We start from the raw sequence: 6,568 nt of genomic DNA, 5'->3' as shown, positions 1-6,568 counted from the left end.
GCATACCAGGCCATGTTTGAAATGGTTATTAGATTAAACACTTGGGTCAAAGCCTGCAGTGTATCCTTGTGTAATTTGTCAAACTGATGCATGTGTTCAATGAATGTTTCTTCAAGAACCAGAACATCAATGCTCTGTTTCCCATCATAGAATGATTATAGCAATTCACCTAGTCCCACTCCGTCTAATATCACCTGAAATTTTAGCGTACTATGATCCAGAACCGCTGACCATAGTAGCAGGTGCCCCTCAAACCTGCCCCACCGTTCAATAAGATCATGGATGATCTGCCCCAGGCTTTAACTCCTCTTTCATGCCAGCTCCTCATATCCCTCAACACCTCGATATTTCAAAAAGCTATCTACCTCCTTTTTAAATACTTTGTGATCTAGCCTCCACAACTCTCTGGGGGTAGAGAATTCCAGCCATTCACCATCCTCAGAAGAAATACCTTCACATCTCAGTTTTAAATGAGCGTGCCCTTATTCTGTAACTATGTCCCCTTGTTCAAACACTGCTCTCAGGAAATTTGCAGACAGCCTTCATATCTATGGTGGTACACAAGAAACTTTGACCTGCATTCTAACTTTGCTTTTTTGTTTGATACTACCATATGAAAGATGTTAATATTGCAGCCATGGTTTGTGACAAAAACTAATTCTATGCTTATTGTTTCAAGGAAGAGTTGGTCAAATAATGTTTACATAAATGTTGGTACATAATTCTCAAAGGAGTTGGGGAAATATCTAAATCCACAGAATGATTTTGTCTCAGCCGTGGCAGGTGATAGAATGAATGAAGACCTGCAGCTTATCAATGGCACAATAAGATTGGACTATATCTGGAATCATTTTGCTTTGCACGAGCAATTCTAGGTTTTCCGTGACGATCTATAGAGGGCAGAGTTCTTTCTGGGTTCTCCTACCACAAATTCAGGATCACTGAAGAAATGTTGCAAATAGTTACTTTGGTTATTTACATTTTATTCAAGGTTTCACTGCTGAGAAAGGAGCAGTAATACTGAGAAAAATGTTGTCTAGGTTCTCTGAGCATTTTCCCAAACTATGCCTGCTGCAGACTACAGTACTTCATAAGCTTTACTAACTGCAAAACGGTCAAAGTGATGTTGCTTGCAGTTAGAGTATTTCCACCAGTCCGGGATATATTTTCTTCAATGTATGCTTTTAGGCAAAGTGACATCAAGAGGGAAGCTGAAAGAAGAATTTTCCTTTGTCCAGTTTCAATATTGTGCATGTTTGATGTAAAGGTCCCTTTAATTCTGTCCCCTCAAATGCTCAGGTATAGATTACCCAGGATAAATACCACACTTAAAATTCTACAAATCTGGCACAAATGTCAGATAGGAAACACACACACCATTATTCAATGACCATATTTTACTTGTAAGAAAATGTTTTAAAAGAATTACAAAGTAGTTTAGTAAAAAGAAATTAAGTTTGAATTCTATTTCATTATTAAACTGATTATGACCCATTGCAAGAGTTTGACAAATTATATAATAGCTATAATTCAAGATCCAAAAAAAAACAGCAATTTGTTACAACTTAAAATCAATGTAAACATAACTAAGTGATTTGTAATACTAGCATTTAGATACAGAAATTGATTCAAGTATGATTTTGGCAATGTTGTTGTATTCAGAAGGTTTCAGTGTCAAAACCAACAGAATATCAAATATAATCCATTCACCTAGCTCAGGATTCAATCAACAGAAGCCACCATGTCCATTTATTTCCCTTACTAATTTTCTCTACCAAAGGCACTAACAGTCCAAGCAAGTCCAGACTGAGGTGTTGGTAAATTATGCAATCATAAAAGGAGAGGGGAAGGGGAAAATCACTGCACTGATCTTTATTCAATGTCCACACAGGATGGTAAATAACAGTCTGTAAGAGAGTATGATCATGACTCTACCCTAACCAATTGCAATGCCCTATTGCCAAACTAGAAAGAATCAGATGTGGGACCTTACTGCTCTATCTAGGTCATCTTGTTCTTTAGATTAGAACAAACAACAGGGGAGTACCAAACTCATCTTTTCTATGCAGAGACACCAAATACATAATATTATTGCCACATATAGATACATCAGTTGGATTAATTCCTAACAGTTGAGTTTTATTGTGTAGTATATTAATGGATGCTTATATTCAAGCCAACATTTTTGCATCATTAGCATTGAGCACTTTTAGTTCAGATACAGAATTAGTTAGATGCAGAGTAAAGATTCCTGTCTACCCCATCATGTATTCCCAGATCAAGTTTTACACAGATTAGAGTTTAAATAAAGCTTCCTAATGAATGGGTTTAATATACCTTAATACCTCAGGAAACAGACCCCTACAACAGTGCAGTAGTTCAGTTTTCTCACCTAAGCCATGTGACTTGAGTGAGATCACCTATTTAGTGCAAAACTACAGTGAACAAAACTGAAATATCATTGTTGCAGTGTACACACACACATCCCTTGATTACAGGGCAAGCCCCACCCTTAATAAGCAACCCTCGACAAAACTAAAACTTAAGAAACAAAGTTTGGGAAATTGTGGGAATGGAACAGTTTCTCTCATTTCATCCCCTCCTAGTAATAGTTGGTCTGTGACAATTGGGGGGAAAAAAACCTTTATAGTTTTGTTTTCTTTCAACTAATTTTTTCCTTTCATTGCTACATGTTAAAATTTTTGAGAGAAGCAATGTATTGAACAAGGATACAATTACACAAGTGCTAGTTGTCCTCTGGCATCTTGTTCAAGTAACAAATTTCATCTGGTGACTATAAACACTGGAGAATTTCTGCAAGGATGTTCCATTTGTGCTCTGTAACTTTGCAGAAGAGCCATAGAAACCCCAGAAAAACAGCTTGAATAGTCTATCCAGGGCTTCTGCCATTCTTTCAAAGTTAACAATGAGAAAGATTAGAGTATATGTAGAAATGCGTTTTGAGTATTTGTAAACTATTTGGGTGGTATGTTATGTGGTCCTCAACAATGCCCTGACTAGCAGGGGTCTCTGGATAGCGGTCAGGACTGGGAACCCTGGTTGACTTCCTGCTTTCTAATAGGACACTGAAGCTCAATGAGGGACCCTATCATTGCCATGCCCAAGATCTGAAAACTTTATCCATTTTCTTACGACTATAATTAAAAATGGTTTCTTCCTCAATTACAACATCCACAAAGAACAGTGTGTCATCATCAATGATTAATTGGTAGCTTTCATATGCACAATTCAAATTGTCTTAAGGATTTGTCAAATACAGATTTTGCTTAATACCCCAGACTTTGTCTGCATTTACATAAATATAGCTCATTAGAATTACCTTGCGTAATGAAGGAAATTAATGCCAAATTTCCTTCTGATAGTTCCAGATTTGGTTCAAGTGCTCCCTCAGACAGTAGCTAATCTTGAGCTGATGCAGATAACTCAGGTAATCAGTTAGTGTCATAATTACAGAACAAAATACAATTGCATAAAAAAGTGCCTGGGTACTTTTGGAACTCTGCACTGTAATGAATGTAATTGTTTCAAAGATAAATCCTACATTAAAGATAAATCCTGCCTCATTTACATCAAAACATGAAAATATGAACTTTCACACAAAAAACATTACAGCCAGAAGTGAAAATGTTTCTTTTCCTACTTAAATATTTTTGAAAAATCAGCATGAGCAATTCTCAAATGTCCTTCTCTCTGGAAGTTATGAATGAAATACACAATTGCACTTAGGTCCTTCATTTGTGAGATATTTTGTGTAGGCTGGAAAAAATAATAAATAAACTGCCAGTGTAATGTAAGTACTATAGGTGTACAAGCTGAACGACTTCTCACATCACCCTCTACCACACAGTCAGACAAAGATCATGGGCTTAAAAGCCATCTGTATTCAAGGATCTAATAGTATGATGAAAAGCACTTCAGCTCCCTTGACCAGCTCCTTTGACCAGCCCCTTGGTGAATAGGAAAAGAGGATATTGTCACAGTCTATATTCAACCACAAACCCAAACCAGGCAGGAGATATACTCAAGAGTTGGAAGCCAATTAGATTGATGGCAGTAACATGGACGTACAGATATTCCCAAAGATTTCTGATAGCCTGCTATAATGTTCTGTTTATAGTATGTGCGACAGATCATCCAGGATGATGATTTTTTACCGTCTAAAATATTGATTGGAACAGGTTACATTCTAGATTTTAAAGTACACTTTAAAAAAAGGTCCCAGGATTTACCCCTGCTTTTTGTAAGGGCGTAGACTTCTCCCCAACATGACATGACAAACTTCAGCTCTGATAAATGCTCAATTCAAACAGCAACAAGATGGTCTCATCTGAACTGGATGGAGCACTTATCACCAATATAACAATAGTAAGCAAGACTATAAGTCTTTGAAGAAATTTAGTTATACAGTTCTATTCCAATGGGATACTACTCAAAGCATAAAACTCCATTAATATTTTTGTGATACAGAGGAAAAATGTACATCTGTGAGCCTCTAAACACTGAAGATACTTTGCTCAGGTTTTCTAACGGCTCAGTAAAATGCAACATGAGCATTAAAATGCTACTCCCGATGCAACAAATTATGGGCCCAGCCTTCCACTTTTTAATATTTTTAATCAACACACTCCTGTAACACTTACAGGAGATTTCAGAACCAAACAGCAAATTAACAAGCAACATTAGGTGATCAGGGAGAGAATTTACCGGTAACACACCAGTATTAGTACTAAGATTTCAGTAAAGCATAATGGATGAGTGCATGAAATTTTCATGCTGGGCCCTTTTGAATGGTGATTAAAAAAACCTAGCATTACAATGACAAATTTTAATCTGCCTGAGGTTAAATAGGGCATTTTGGATTGGGGTGAAGTAATGCTGATTACAAGGTGGTATAAATTTGAGCTGAGCATCACATCAATAGAGTTTTGGCAAAATTTTAAATTGGTTTCAGTGTAATTTTTCCTTTTAAGTACAATAAGTAAGCCTAACTGACAATACTGTAAACACTACAGAGGCAACAATATTAAGGAGTCACTTGATATCAGAGTATTATAAAATATCTGTACAGGACAAAAAGCAGGTATACAGCAAAACCAATTTCTTTGCACACAAAATGGCACCAAATGACTCAGCAGGAACAAGGATCTTTTCACAAAAATAGAACCATTTTTCAGCCTGTTAGAGACAAGTAGGGACCTCAAAACTAGCACAAGCATAAATAGCACTAGGGAGATTGATCCCTTTAGAACCATGCATTAAAAATACTCACTAATTGTCATCATCCTGGGGTACCACCATTTCCTAGTAATGAGGCAGAACAGGGAACCTGCTTACTTGTCAACAGGGCCCTATAATCAATGATTTTGAAATATATTAGCATGGCAGATTAAGAAATAGGCAGTATAAAATATTTGGAAAGGTTGTTTAGCATCTGCGGTTGTTCAGCTGGAAATTATTCATAAGCAAAACTGAGTTACTGATCATATTTGTAGAACTGTTTTCCCAGCTTCTTCATGTACCTACTAGATTTGAGGTCCCAGGATTCTCTAGTTATTTCTAAATTTCTGGTTTATTCTGAACAGTTACAAAAATCCAGTTTACAACTTTACAAAATACCAAAAATATCCTTAAATTCCAATTTCGTGACTTTGTTCTCAAAATATATTATCACCTTCAACAATTTTCTTAATTCCATTGCTCTTACTGCACCATGACATCCACATTCTCTGTATGATTACTGTAGGCACCTGAAGTTAGTCCAACAAAAAATTTTTTTTGAAGTGCAGGAGAGAAACCTTGTCTTAATGATTCCTTAATTCACATTTAGGAGCAGCAAACATTTTTAAACTTATTGCTGTAAAACTTCAATAACCAACTGAAGAACAACTTAATGCTGATATCTTAAGGCTACTGTAGTTTCTGAAGAAGTGGTTTTTATTCTTGCAAACAAAGTGAATTAAATGCAGGAATTATGAGTCACAATCATGTCTCCTGGTTTTGAACATGCCTCAACAGTACTCTTAAACTTAATTTCTAACCGACTGTGAATGATTACAGATTGTTAAACCTTGGCGGTCATATCAAAGAAATAATCCATGTGTAGTTTCTTTTACGTCATGGGTCACAAAAAGCAGTGCAGAGCCCTGTTCTAGGACAGTGTGTGTTAAAGTACTGTTTGCACATACCAATTTGCCAATTTATGAACAAAATGAAACATGCCAACCTTGCTTCCATCATTGTTTAAAAAAAACATGTTTGGGTACTAATTATAATTACAGGCTTCACTAATTACAATAATTTAGGTCTAACCACCACTTTTTAAAATGCAAACCCAAACAAAAATTTTCCTGAAACTTTTCTCTACTTCTCTTCCCCCAAATGAGGTTACTGTACATAGTTCTCTATGCAAATTACACTCAAAAGGCTACAATTCATTGTTGTACAACATGAAGAGCAATATGAAATTTGCCTCCACTGAAAACCTCAATTTCCTGCCAGTTGACAACCATTACACATTTTCTCTTTGCTTTTCTCATTTCAACCAGTA

The sequence above is a fragment of the Cetorhinus maximus genome, chromosome 8, assembly GCF_964194155.1.
Source record: "Cetorhinus maximus chromosome 8, sCetMax3.hap1.1, whole genome shotgun sequence".
Lineage (NCBI taxonomy): Eukaryota > Metazoa > Chordata > Chondrichthyes > Lamniformes > Cetorhinidae > Cetorhinus > Cetorhinus maximus.
The sequence above is the reverse complement of the archived record's forward strand: the minus strand, read 5'-3'. Positions refer to the sequence as shown.